Source organism: Corvus moneduloides, chromosome 3 (assembly GCF_009650955.1).
Source record: "Corvus moneduloides isolate bCorMon1 chromosome 3, bCorMon1.pri, whole genome shotgun sequence".
Classification (NCBI taxonomy): Eukaryota; Metazoa; Chordata; class Aves; order Passeriformes; family Corvidae; genus Corvus; species Corvus moneduloides.
The window spans coordinates 62,577,091-62,591,528 of record NC_045478.1 but is presented as its reverse complement, the minus strand read 5'-3'; the positions used below and the strand labels follow the sequence as shown (position 1 = coordinate 62,591,528).

The 14,438-nt window shown below is 41.9% G+C and overlaps 1 protein-coding gene across 4 annotated transcripts in view; it reads left to right on the top strand.

Annotated features, from left to right (window-relative positions):
* Positions 1-14,438, top strand: part of IPCEF1 (interaction protein for cytohesin exchange factors 1) — an 83,992-nt gene that overhangs the window by 11,060 nt on the left and 58,494 nt on the right. Inside the window, exon 1 of one of the 4 annotated variants that reach the window (XM_032101904.1) lies at positions 10,740-11,123. The exons of the other annotated variants lie outside the window; for them this stretch is intronic. The gene's annotated coding sequence lies outside the window, so the exon portion shown is untranslated. Of the gene's footprint in view, positions 1-10,739; positions 11,124-14,438 lie in introns of those variants that run through there. 4 annotated transcript variants of the gene reach the window in all.

Here is a 14,438-nt window from a genome sequence, read left to right as displayed (position 1 = left end):
ACCAGCCCCAGAGCGTGGGGCAGCAGTGTCCTGGTGCCTCCTGCAGCCTCCCTGGCCCCTGCCTTGGCTTTGGGGCAAAATAGTTATTGTTGTTTTTTGTTATTACTGTTAATCTTCTTGCTCAGGATTTCTGAGAAAACTAACATCAGTACTTAATATATAGGGATTTTCCTTTTGAGGATGGACAAAAACTTTTCAGTTAAAAGGATTGTTTAGTAGGAAGTGTTTATCAAAAAAATCCAAAAACATAATGGATAAAATTTTTATTTTATGTTAGAGGTTAAAAGGAATGCAGAGAAAGCATCATATATCTCATTAAGGTAAACAAATGTAGGAACCAATTCAGCGACTTCCAATTCAGCATCAATCTGGTAGTTAAGAAACCAAGTAAAGTAACTTTAAAAAGTAGCCCTAAATGATGTGAAAATGTGTGTTGAGAGAAAAATAGGAGCTGTTGGAAATGGCATCAAGGCTGTTTAATTGTGCCGTTAGTAGAAGCTAGGAGTAAATATGTATCACTCTCAGGGAAGATTTAAAAAGTTCAAAAAGCAAAGAGAAAAGTGTATGGAAGGACAAGGAGTTGAGAAATACTTCATACAATGAAGCTGTGCAAATCTTCCTTCAGGATGTGCCCAGACTGTGGAATGGCAGAATTCCTCATGGAGACCTCTCTTGACATTGTCTCTGTTCTTGTCTCTTTTCCACTTTACCTTTATTCTGACACAGTTTGAGCACTGAATAAAAATGCCACTTTTATTTCATCTCAAAATCTGGGATGTAATTAAATAAGTAAGAGAAAATAATAATCTATGACATCAAATTTCTTCAGCTTGTTATTGAAGGTGCAAATACTTTCTCTCTGCACCCTCTTGGGACACCCAGATTATCCACACTTCTTATGTAGCAGTCTTGGGTCGAGCTCTCTAGAAAGCTGAGTATGAAATTGGCACACATACCTTATTCACTAAGAATGTTCCATTGTCTTGCAAGCCAAAGGGAGCTTGCTTTAGTTCTGGAGATGCTGCTGGTGCTGTGAAGGCTTGCACGAGGCCTCTCAGCCTTGTGCACCACCTGTAACCTCCCTAGCAGAGTCCTGCTGTAATTTCCAGCTTTGGGAAAGTGGCTTGCATGTACTGTTTCTGAGTCAGCCTCAGGAACAACGTTGATGTAGGTATTTGGGACAAAGCTCAGGGTGTACCCTGGCAGCAGGGAGATGGCACAGGGCAGGTGGAGGGGTACTGTGCTAAGGACTAAGAGAAGCAAGAACACCCAAAGGGCGCTTTGGTAGTTTCTGGCTGTGAGAAACCAGGGAAGTTACAGATGTGGTTACAGATGTTATAGCAGGCTGTAGCAGAGCAAGGGAACTTCTTTTAAGTGGTGACACTGAAGAAAACATGTAGAGCTTCTTAGAGAGATGAGATTGTAAGACCAGGTGGATGGGTGGCCTGGTAAGCAGAGACTGCCTGGGAAGCTATGGAGAGCTCCTCAAGAGATATGGTGCTTTCCTAAGTTTCAAAGGTCCTTTGAACTTTTCAGCACAGAAGTGGTGCAGGCTCTTGGAAAAAACATGTGAAGCAAAGCGGGAATCTGTGCCACTTGCTTGTCTAATCACATCTTATCTCTTATCTAATCACTTGTTATTTTTCACTCTTTCTGTAACCATTCACCTTTGTTCCCCTCCATCCTTTTTTTTGAGAAGACAGGGAATTCCTCTATAACAGAAACTGTTGGAACTTTTAGTACTTGAATGTGAAAAGATTGTTGCAGTGCAGCTAAGCCCAAAGCCTCACATAAAAAGTTTTTTGGGTTTCAGTAGTTGTTTATAGTGGTGGAACAAACGTGTAGGAGTAGCAGTGGGATTGGGGAGCTCCAAGCCCTGCTTGAAGTGTCAAAGGACGTGTGTGGTAATGTCACTGAGTCATGTTGGCCACAGGGGTGGAGGACAGTGGAAGGGCTCTTTATCTGCTTCATTTCCGATGGCTTGAACCTTGGTGCTTTCACAGAATAAAATAATTAAGGTTGAAAAAGACCTCCAAGATTGTTGAACCTAACCTTTGGCCGAACACCACCTTGTCAACTAGACCACAGCATTAAGTGCATGTCCAGTCATTTCTTGAACATCTCCAGGGGTAGTGACTTCACCACCTCCCTGGGCAGCCCATTCCAATGCCTAATCACCCTTTCAGTGAAAGAATTCTTTCTTCAAGAATTTCTTCTTCAACCTGAACATCCCCAGTGCAGTTTGAGGCTTTTCCTCCTGTCCTGTTGCTGGTTCCCGGGCAGAAGAGACCAACCCTCACCTGGTTACACCCTCCTTTCAGGGAGTTGTAGAGGTCTCCCCTGAGCCTCCCTTTCTCCAGGATAAACTCCCCCAGCTCCCTCAGCTGCTCCTCACAGGATTTGTGCTCAAGACCCTTCACCAGCTCGGTTGCCCTTCTCTGGACACAACCCAGCCCCTCAATGTCCTTCTTGTAGTGAGAGGCCCAGAACTGGACACAGCACTCAAGGTGCAGCCTCACCAGGGCTGAGTACAGGGGGGACAATCGCTACCTTGCTCCTGCTGGCCACACTATTCCTGATTCAGGCCAGGATGCCTTTGGCCTTCTTGGCCACCTGGGCACATCTGGCTCATGGTCAGCTGCTGTTGACCAGCACCCACAGGTCCTTTTCTGCCTGGCCACTTTAGCCACTCTTCCCCAAGCCTGTAGCACTGCCTGAGGTTGTCGTGACCCAAGGGCAGGACCCGGCACTTGGCCTTGTTGAATCTCACACCAGTGGCCTCAGCCCATTGATCCAGCCTGTCCAGATCCCTCTGGAGAGCCTTCCTGCCCTTCAGCAGATCAACACTCCCACCCAATTTGGTGTCACCTGCAAACTGACTGAGGGGGCATTTGGTTCCCTTGTCCAGATCATTGATAAATATATTAAACAGGACTGGCCCCAGCACTGAGCCCAGAGGAACACCACCTGTGACTGGCCTACAGCTGGATGTAACTCCATTCACCACTGCTCTCTGGGCCCAGCCATCCAGGCAGTTCTTAACCCAGTGAAGAGAGCACCTGTCCAAGCTATGGGCTGGAAGTTCCTCCAGGAGAATGCTGTGGGTGACAGTGTCAAAGGCTTTACTGAAGTCCAGGTAGGCTATATCCAGACCCTTTCTCTCATCCAGTAGTTGGGTCACCTGCTTATAAAAGGACATCAGGTTGTTCAAACAGGACCAGCCTTTCCTAAATCTCTGCTGGCTGGGCCTGATTCCCTGATTGTCTTGTACTTGCCGTGTTTGTTCGCTCAAGTTCACCTGTCCCATGACCTGCCTTTGGACCAAGGTCAGGCTGACAAGCCTGTAGTTCCTTGGATCCTCCTTCAAACCCTTCTTGTAGGTGAGCATCACATTTGCTGATACCCAGGCATCTGGGACCTCCCTGGTTAGTCAGGACTGAGGATGAATGCTGGAGAGTGGCTGGGCAAGTCCTTCCACAAACCAGTACCCTTGGGTGAATCCCCTGCAGACTTGTGTCTAAGTGGCTCAACATGTAATTAACTACTTCCTCCTGGACTGCAGGCTTTTTTTGTGCTCCCTGTGTCTGTCTACCAGCTCAGGGGCCTGGTTGCCCTGAGGATAACAGGTCTTTCTGTTAAAGGCTGAGGCAAAGATGGCATTAAGTACTTCAGGCTTTTCGTTATGCTTAGTGACAATGTTCCCCCCGTGTACAATAAAGGATGGATATTTTCCTTGACCCTCCTTTTGTTGTTAATGTTTTTCTAAAATCCCTTTTTATTATCTTTCATGGCAGTGGCCAGGTTGAGTTCTAGCTGAGCTTCCTCCTTTCTCTCTACATGACCTAACAACATCCTTGTATTCTTCCTGAGTTGCCTGCCCCTTCTTCCAAAGGTCAATAACTGTTTTCTTTTCCTGAGTTCCTCTGAGAGCTCCCTATTTAGCCAGGGTGCTTTCAGGGGTGCCAAACACTGGTCAGTCCTGGTATAAAAGGAAAATAAATTGCTGCTTGTGGTGATGAGTTTGAAAATTAGAGTTGACAATACCATAGATAATATTGTTTTCTTAATCAAGCATTGTTTGCAAACCTTTCTGAGAGCTGGTTAAGCAATCACTCTTACTACAAAGGAAAACCCAGTGTGATATCCTCAGTTGTGCCTTCATGGGAGGCTTCAGCACCTTTGCACAGAATTGCTGTCATTAGCAATGTAAAAGTGTTGGTAGATGTGTCTCAAGTTCTTAGGCTTTTATGGTTTTTTTAGTCAGGGTGTAATCTAGTCCTAACAGTTTAACAGCGAGCTGTTTTCCTTATGCTACTTGGAGATTTCCAAGCTTGAGTCTTTACCAAGGTGAAATTGCCTGTTGAGGAACATGTGAACCTAGAAAAAAAAAGACTTGGTAAAAAAGGAACAGCGAGTCCCAAATGCATTTCTTGAAGCCTTGTGCTTGAGTACCTACTCAAAATAGAGAGGGAGATTTTAACCACTAGACCGCAGTGACTCAAACGTTTACTAAGCTGTATTGAAAAATGCATTTATTCCCTTCTCTCGCCTTATTATGACTGACTGCTGAGGATGAAAAATTCAAATAACCTGGGGGAGTGGATGAAATGATAACTGGCCAGAAAGGATGACTGGAGAGCAGCCTTCACCCTCCTCACCTGATAAGTTTGTTGCTGGGCCTGGGACAAATGCTGTGGGAGAGGAAGAGAGAAAAAGGAAGCAGCAATTGCGAATGCTTTACAACCTCAGCAGAAAATACTGATGAGAAATGGCAAACATGCAGCTGAGGTCGTTGCTCTTCCTGAAGAATGTGTTGGCATTGCTGTGTGACCTCCTTTGTCCCTCAGAGGTGTGAGAGCTCAGCAGTCAGCTTCCCTCAGCCCAGAGGGAATGCCCGCAGGGGAAATAAGGGAGAGAATTTGTTTGGGCAAATTCAGTTAATCCAAATGAATTTAGATGATGTGCATATACCTAATGGTAGTATAATCTGAAAAGCCATTATTGGATAAATAGACATGCAAACAACAAAAAACCCAAACAACCAAAACATAGTATGACAGGCTTTTCTTACCAATGTCTCAAAAATTGACCTTTTGCAAGTTACGGATTTTTAAAGACCCTGAATTTCAGATGGCTGTATCATGGCAGTATTTGAATTTAAGTGTAATTCATGTGTCCCCAAAAGTATAATTGAATTCAATGCACTCTCAGTGACTTATATATAAAATAATTAAAGTTTATTGATGAATTGCTGATGAATTGTTGAATTTAATAACTTAAGTCAATAGCTGCATTGGCTTTTTATCTATTTATCTTACAACTGACATGGGATCTCCCTCGTTTGGGTTCTTTACAAGAAAATAGATGCCTTAGTAATCTTAGAGGCCAATCCTAGAATTATTTGAAAAAATAAATTTAATATATGTGAAAATAATATGGGGTGTTTTTAGAAGACTTTCAAACACTTCTAGATGTTTTCATTTTCAAGAAATGTAATAGTTTTCTTCCTTTTTCATTTTTGCTTTTGCTAAATGACCTTGCAACTGGAATAGAAACAGTTGAGCTAGAATGCAAAAAATGTGCATGTTGTTCATTGCTTTTCTTTTTTAATTTTTTTTCTTCTCAAGTAAGATGTTACATCCAACAACTCTCCTCTTTTCCTGAATAATTTTTTAAATACCAAATAGTTGGATAAAGGCCTTACCCCTTTTTTTTGTGTGTGAAAAAATATACTTAAAAACTTTTTTTGAGTGACTTGGTAGAGCAGCTGAAATATATGAATGAAGGAGAAGGATGTTTGTCATGGTGAGAAAAGATAATGTCTAAAGGAGCATATTTTTTGAAATTACATAGTCTTAGTTCATTATCATATCCCTAACAGTGATATTTTATGGTTGTATTTTAACATAGATTTTTGCATATGTGTACAAGTCACAGGTTGTCCTAAACTTGTGTTTGTGCTCATACATATATTGCTTTTGAAAATATACGTGTCTATCTTCTTCTGGGAAGGCATTTTAATATTTTCTCTTCAGGTTTTTGGATTATTTTCTGGTCAGATGGAGGTTTGGAACTAACAAAGAATGACAGGCTCATTGCACCACCTGGGCAGGAGGCCTCAGTCCAACCTCCAGCTCCCAGCAGGATCAGCTATGAGCTCAGGCCAACTCACTCAGGGCTTTATGCCATCGGGGCTTGAAAACTTCCAAGGACAGAGGCTGCACAACCTCTGTGGGTGACTGGTCCCACTGTCCTCATAAGGAAGGAGGTTTTATTTACATTCTGTCTACAGCTCTCCTGTTTCAACTTCTGTTTCTTGTGTCTCAGTGTTTTCTGTGTACCACTGGTAAGAGCCCATCTCCATAGTCTTGCTGATCGCCTCATAGGTGGTGGAGAGCTGCTGTTAGAGGGCCCCTGAAGCTGTCCCTGCTTCAAGCTGGAAGTGTCATTGTCCCTCAACTTCTCACAGAACCAATCATTCACTCTGACCATCTTGGTGTCCCCTGCTGAGCTTGTTCAGTTTGTCACCATCTTTCCTATATTGGGGTGTGTGCCCCAAATTGGCTACGGTGTTTAGATGTGGTTCAAACCAAGCAGAGCAGTATAATCCCGTCCCTCAATCTCCTGGCTGTGCTCCCCTCTCTATAGCCTGCTGGCCATCTTGCAAATGCACCACATTCCCAGTGCATCTGGAACACCCAGTTTTTGTTGCTGGGCTAGTGATAAGTGTCCATGTCAACATTTACAATGGGAAGCTGTTGCAGGCTCTCTGGCAGGCATTTTCAACATATACAGCCACAACAAGCAGCAGTAAGTGCTAATGTGACTAGAACTGCTGAGGGCTTTTTATCAAAGATGAAAGGAAAGCAGTGGCATAAAGTTGTGCAAGAAATGACTTTGAAGCAAAGAGTGGGATTTAGGATTCTGTACAGATGCTAAAGTCCTTGATTAGTATAGTGCCGCAATAAAACCAGTGTCTAATGCTTAACTTTGGCAACTGTTTGTTTGCAAGATGTTTAAGCAATTTTCTGGCCACTTTAAAGGTGTTTTTCTTTTCTGATAATGGTGTCCTTACAAAGGCAGCTCATATGATTCCCTCCTGTGAAGCAGTTTAGCCGGGAAACGCCAAACACTTTAGAGGAATTAATTACTAAATTTTCATAAAATTCCTCCAATGTAGGTAATTATTGTGTACCGCCTTTAAAGGTGTGGAGGTAAAGCTGTGGAAGAAGTGTGTTCAAAGTCAAGTGGTAAGTCAGTGCCAGAATCAGGCCTGGAGCCTCTGAGTACTCATTCCCTGCTCAAAGGCTTCCAGTTTCATGTTGTCTCTCAGCACTTTATTATCAAAGTTTCACACTGGGATTTAGCCAAGTGGTAAATATACAGCTGGTTTCCTGCACTTTGATTTTGCCAATAATGCTCCCACAAGGGTGGCTTGATCTGAGGGAGAGGGAAACACAAAACTGAGGTGATGTGTGTAAACCCCCACCTTTCTCTCAGTGTTGGAGCATTCAATGACAGCTTAATGCTCCCTGTTTCAAATTTACTTCATTAACTGGAACAAGTTAAAATAGAAAAAAAAGCTCACAGGGGAAGCTGGAACATCTTTACTGCTTAGAAGGAAAACTTTATGGTTGTGCAAGTCAGTAGCACCTGGTTTGCCTGTAACAGGTGGGTTTGGCAAATATGAATCATATTGGTTGACAGAGACTCATCTCGTCCCACTTGTGGTCTCTACAGCCTGTGACAGGAGTCATGCAGCCAATAGGTTTGTTGGTAAGTGATATGTTATCTGCCTTCAGCGGCTTTCCCATACCCTTTGGTACATTCATCGGTTACTTAGTCGGCTTAGTAGGCAAAGGAAAGTTCAGGCGATACCTTTTCCTGTCTGGTAAGAAACACTCACAGAGCATTTTGAATAAAAAATACAGTGTCTAATAGGATTTCATTGCAAATAAACTGCAAACTGGGTGATTTTTTTTTCCTTTTTCTGTTACAACTGCTGCTCAGGAGAAAATACATATGTTATGTCTTGAGTTTTTAACCAGACAGATACGTTTTCTGCTGTGCAATTCCCAACTCCAATGGATTTGAAATCTGCTGTAGGAGCACAGTGGAAAAGTAGTTTAACCTGCCTGCTCTCACCAAGTGTCACTCATCTCTGTGACCTACCCTCATGTTAATATGTGCCCTGGTACATATGATTCTGGTTATTCTGTTTCCAACAATCCTTTATTTCTACAGCCTCTATTTGCACAACTACGTAAATAATTTTTTTTAACTCTCTGCATCACTTACCCTACTGCAATTTTTATTCTTGTGTTGTGCACCTACCTCAAAAGTTAGTGAAGGTCTCTGGCTCTTTGCCACTTCTGTGACCATAAGAAGCTAGTAAAACTAGGATAATGTTTTTATGCTGTGAAATTTGCCATTAATGTTTCAACCTAATATTCCTGGAAACTACTTAATTTACCGCTCTCTGCACATAGTGAATACTATTTGCCCTGTTTCACAGAGTAATATTTTCAATTCTGTACCAAAGTTCCAAACACTGTGCTTGAATCCACTTCCTTCTCTTCATTTTATCACCTTTCATTGTTTGTTCCTTCCCTTTTGTTTTACATTGACTGAGGAGGAGATGTGTTTCCCTATGTAAATTATAATCTAAACTATTTATGTTGAATCCCTTATCAGTCAAACCACACTAAAAAGCATTGTTTATGTTAAAGTCCATGTTTGTATTAAAATCCGTCTTCCTACAAGATAGATTCATTTTTTTCCCCTGGAAATTCTTGACCATTCTTTTCACTCTTTTCTCTTTAGTCTTACAGATTCTTTCTATTGTTTGTTGGTGATGGCTGTGTTATGTAATATTCCACACAAAACTGCCATTGATCCAAACAAAAGCATTCCTAAATCCATTATATTATTCACCATTCCCTTCCTCATCTATCAGAATATTTTGTTCTGTTTCTGACCACAGTTGAACAATAAACATAAATTGCCCTTGAACATGTTGTACACCTCCTCTTTTTAAGTTCATTTGCAGCAACAGAGCTGTTAAGTAAATCAGTTGAGTACTTTCCACTTAAAATGTTATTAATGGAAATTTAGCTACAAAGATGCATCTACTTTTGTCTTACCTTACATCTTGAAATGATACATTGGAGAGAAGACTTTACAAACATTAGCTATGTTTGTAAAAAAAAAAAAACCTTAGCTATGGCTTAGAAAAGTGGAAAAATACTCTTTTGGTAAAGAGGAAAAAAAAAAGGGAAAGCAATATGAAATCAGTTTATTAGTATATTTGGAAGGATATATGAGTGCTTCACAACACTGCTGCAAGGTAACATATGAATGCAATGCAAATACTGGTCAATGAAGTGTGATGCACTGGGTAACATGGTCCATAGTTAAAAACTAAGTTAAGAGTGGAAAAGTTAAAAACAAACAAACAAAAAGTGAGCAGCCACAATGGAAACTCTCCTTAGATTCAAGGGTGATGTCTGTCTTGGCTGGAAGTGGTTGAGGATGTGGCAGATCTCTCCTGCCTGTGCTGGCACAAGCTCTGAAGTGGACTATGAATGTATTGCACAGGCACATTCTCCTTCCACGAAACATTTGTCTTTGTAGCAAAATATCCTCTTCTGGATGTGCAAATGCATGTTGCTCTATGTGAAAAATGCTTTCAAGTAACTCCCTGTAGACTGAGTCATCTGTTTTTTATGTTCCTGTTCTTCTGCCAAGACTATTAGAAAGCCCTATCATTATAAGTGGCATTCGCGGCACCAGCAAGGCCCAAATCATTTTTTTTGTCGATGTCCTACAGGTGGCACTGTAATTTCAGTGTCATGAATAATAGAGCATTTAGATCTCTGTATGTCTCCTTTACCTGACTCTGGACCCTGGAATTTTGCTGTGACAGGGAAAGAGATCTGAGAAAATGCAGGAGAATCCCTAGACAGCAGCAGCCCTCCATCCTACTTTGAGGAAACTGGTCTGTAATATTCCAGTGAGTCAAAAAGGAAAAAGTATGTGATGGTCTGCCTTATTTTTAGCAATGCCTATCACTTTGAAGAAGGATGAAATTTAACAGAGTGCATGCTCTGTCTTTATAGACTAATGCAATATGTGAAATAAGTAGAGTTGTGTAGACAGAGCAATGAAAAGTTACTCAGTTATTTGTGCTAGATATTTATTCATTCTTGGAGTCCACATACCCTAGGCTAAAACTTGAATACATAAGCCAGAAAACTACGCAAAAATACAGGGTCCTGATTTTTCATTTAGTTTGTTCCCCAAGCCTAGTGAAAATGTAACTTACAGAGGCATCTGTCCCATATTTTTAACAGGGTTATTAATTTTGGCATACCACTCCATTGGTTAGTTGAAAAGGAAATGTGGTAAGTAAAGATGGTTGATTTGAAACTATTAGATCCATGTGCTTGTCTGCAGATCTTGCTCTCATCCCTGCTTGGATAGGATTTCCTGGGACACACCTTGCAGATGACCCAGAAAAACCAAACTGACAGCACTTCATGTCCTGTCTTTCCTTTTGTCCCAAGGGCTTCCTTGCCTTGGTGTGGCTGGGCTCAGGCAGCCCTGAGCTCTGCCACGCCTTGGGGTTCAGGAGTGAACTCTGGGGCCTCCAGGAGACTGGGACTGGAGTGGTGCTCTGAGGAATGCGTTAGCAAGAGAGGCTTTGCTGAGGCTTGGAGAGTGCCTTTTGTCATGGGGACTTTTGTATACTTTCTTCTGTTTCCCACAAGCCTCTGCTGAGGAATGTACGAGAGTACATCTTTTAAACCAATTTCCATTTGGGAAACAAACAAAAAATATTAAAAATTAGCCATCTGGGAACATTTCTAATATTTTATTCCCATCCCCTACCCTGCTTCCACATGTCTAGGTTCTAGCCTTAACAGTTCTGGCAGGCAAGGCTTTTAGCACTTGCTTAGATGCCTGACTTGTGGTTTGTGTAGTCATGGCTTGTAAAAGAGACATCAGTTTCCTCTTGGGCAATTTCAGCGTTGCAACTGATTTCTGTAAGAGTTTCCTCTCTCCTTTGCAAGGTGTATGGAGCTGATGGGACAAGTGTGGCTATTCGTCAGACTTCCTTGCTGGTAAGGTTGTGACTTATTTCTTTTTGTTTAAGTGACAAATGTTAGTTGTTTCTGTCTAGTCACATCTATTTTCTTTTTAAAAGACAGTATAGTTTTAGCTGATAAGAAACAAGGCTTACTTTGTACAATAAAGGAAGTTCACACAGGCAAGTAGCTGCCTGTTTTTAAAGGCCTGTGTAAAAGATCTCGTGTTCTCCCCTCCCCCTCTGCACTTTGGTTAAAAATGCAAATGGATCACTAAAAAATAATGAAATAATTAGAAAAAAATGTTTATTGAGTGAGGACAAGGGATAACATGTATACGAATAATTCTCTTCTGGACAAGTTTAATTCAGTTATGTTTTAAGATCCATCAAGGGGCACAGTGACAATCTATTCATGACTGTTTCATGTAAATCTGATATTTGTGAAGACAAATGTGTAATATGGAAATTGAAGCAATTCCCTTATTGATTTTGGTTTCCTAGAGTAAAATGTGCAAATAGTGTTGTGTAAAGAGAATTTAGGGTGCAATATGGGAGTAGATTGTATTGTGCTGTGGTGACAGCATTGAGCAGAATTATTTCTGTTTTCATTGTGAAAAGAATTTTTGAGTACATTAATTTTACTGTTTTTCTCATATACATTAAATTGAATGAGTAAAGACATGGCTAAAGTACTATGTGAATGGGCTTACCCATACAAAAGGCCAGCTGGAAGTAAAATCTCATGTCCTTTAAACTGAAACAGAAAACCCAAACCCCTGTCTTTATCTCTGGATTCGAGTTTTTCTCAACAAAATGTGCCTCTGGAGAAAGTGGAAATTAGCATCTTGTTTAATTGTTCACTTACCTACTTGCTTTCAACAAGTTCTTTTTGGGGTGTAGAGCTCAGTAGTATTAATTGAGTTCCTTGGAAGATTTTTTTATCCCTGTGCAGGAACTGCAGTTCAGTTTGGCAGGATTTTCCTGTCAGCCAGTTATGCCCATGTTCAATGGTTTGTGACAATTCAAAAAGGAGAGAGAAATTGTTTTGTTACTTGCTACAGAATGGCCTTTCTGTACCGTCCCCTGTGGTGAAATTTTCTAGATTCAAAAACTACCTCTGTGGAAAGGAGATTCCCACAGTGCCCCTCTCTTGGCGTTGACTCTGGTGGGAGAGCTGCACACAGTGACCAGGTAGAAGTCCTGTGGCCTGTGGAGGCTGTGTGCCTCGGTCAGGCATGCTGAAACTGTCTGCTTTCAAATGCTGCATTCACCTTCACTTTGCCCAGCATGCTGCCTTACTGCTGGCCCTTTTCCATCACAGGATGGTGGAAAGTTCTGTTTCACTTTATAAATGGTAAGAGCTATTAATGCCAGGCTGCTAATGTTCATGTGAACTTTGGGTTCTTGCTGTTTGCTACTTGTCCCCATGCATACTGGGAGACCTGATTTCCTGCAGGGCTGTCTAGCTGCCAGAACACAGCATTTGCATCTCACCTCTTTGAGTGTGTTTCCTTCAGTAGGTGCAGTAGCTGGGTGCTGCCCGCTCAGCATGGCAGGCTCTACACCAGCCCCGTGCAGTACCTGCAAGGTGAGGGGGGAAGGCATCAAGCCAATAGAGGCTGAAGAGCTTCCTCATTTTTTAAGATGCTGTGTTTTGTCCTTGTTGATTCTAGATGTTTCCCCTTGCCCCGCAAACCCATCCCTTACACACTCCCCCATGATCTCTCTAAAGTAATACCGACGTGGTTGTGGGTTAGTAGGACAAGGTCTGCTGTGGGTACAGACACAGCTGTAGGGCACTGTGCAGGCAACAGTATTGTGTATTGTGCACTCGCTTGATTAAATGGCATGGATTTACAGCCTGCTGCTCACCAGCTTGTCACAGGGAGGTCCGAGGAGATTCTCAGTTGCTGTTGGATCCTGCGGTAGGGGCAGTAACCAGGGAAAAGGCTATTGCTGGATGACATAGTCGCTGGATGCTGACTAGTTTCAGTATTTTGTTCACAGAACTCTCTTCAAGGAGTCACTTAATGCCCTGTTAACTCACGAGTCCTGTTTACAGGCCAGTGTAGCTACTACTGGTTTTGTGTCTCCTTCCCGATGCGTCACTTAATGCTGATAAAATCATGCTGAGTGTTGCACAATCACTAGGCAGGGAAATGGGCACAGAGGTAATGTTGCATGTGAAACTATACCTTTTACCCCTTTCTGCATCTCGGTTCCTTCTTGCCCAAAGCAGAGCCGCATTTTTTTCTCTCAAGAATTTCTCTGGAAAGCAGTACATGCAGTTAAAGACACAGCTCATCAAAGTGTGTGCACTGTTTTTGCCTTAGCAACGTATATTTCTAAAAATATTTCCCTTTTGCAGCCCCCTCTACTCTTTAATTGCTCACTTCTCTTTCCTATCATCAAGTTACAGTCTGGCTGTCCTCCAGTGTCTGTTTCTTTTGCTTTTGCTATGGGGCATCTCCGGCATAAATCTTGTCAATAGGCTGTGTCTGTCCTCCTCTAACTCTATCCCCTGCCTCTGGCTTAGCTGAGTCATGCTTTCTCTGTGCCTATGCTTACAGTTGTCCCCATATTCTTGTGTCCTTTCCCTCCAAACAGGTCTTGTGGGTTGCTTCTAGGGAGGAAGAAAAAAAAAAATCAACATAATGACATGGCCTTGCATCACCTACTACTTCTTTAACTGCTTCTTCTGCAGATATGGCTTCCTCATCTAGGCAGAGCTCATCTTCCTTTGACTTCTCTACCTTGCCTTTCTCCAAAACCTCCTCCAGCCTTTCTCTCTTTCTCAGCTAACATGTCCTTATTTCTTCTATTAACTACAATCAATGAACAAACCCCTGTCCATTCTGCCTTCATTTTACCCTGGCATTTACCTTCAGTTTTATCTGAAAGTGATTCTATCTGCCAATAGTTCTCCACCTGTTTTCTGAAAACACATGCAAAACGTCTTTCAGAAGGTCCTGATATACCTCAAATACTGTTTGTGATCTAATAAACAGTGCTGCACTCTGATCCATTCCTCTGCACGTTTTGCCCAAGTGATTTTATTCACAAACATCCTCCTATGAAGGACAGATCTACTCCTCAACACAGAATTGTCTTTTTTTTTTTACCAAATATAGAGTTTGGCCTGTTTCTCTGATATGTCGTGGCTCAGCCTTCAGTTGAATCCAGCCAGCATGATCAACTTCTACCTTTCCTAAGTCATACTTGCTTATTACTGACAATGATATCATACCAAGAAAGATATAGCCTAAGCACTTTCTTCAGTTCTTTGTTCTCATTTCCAAGCTATTGGTTAAATTTCACATAAACTTTCAAATGCCTTTACTCTCCATAC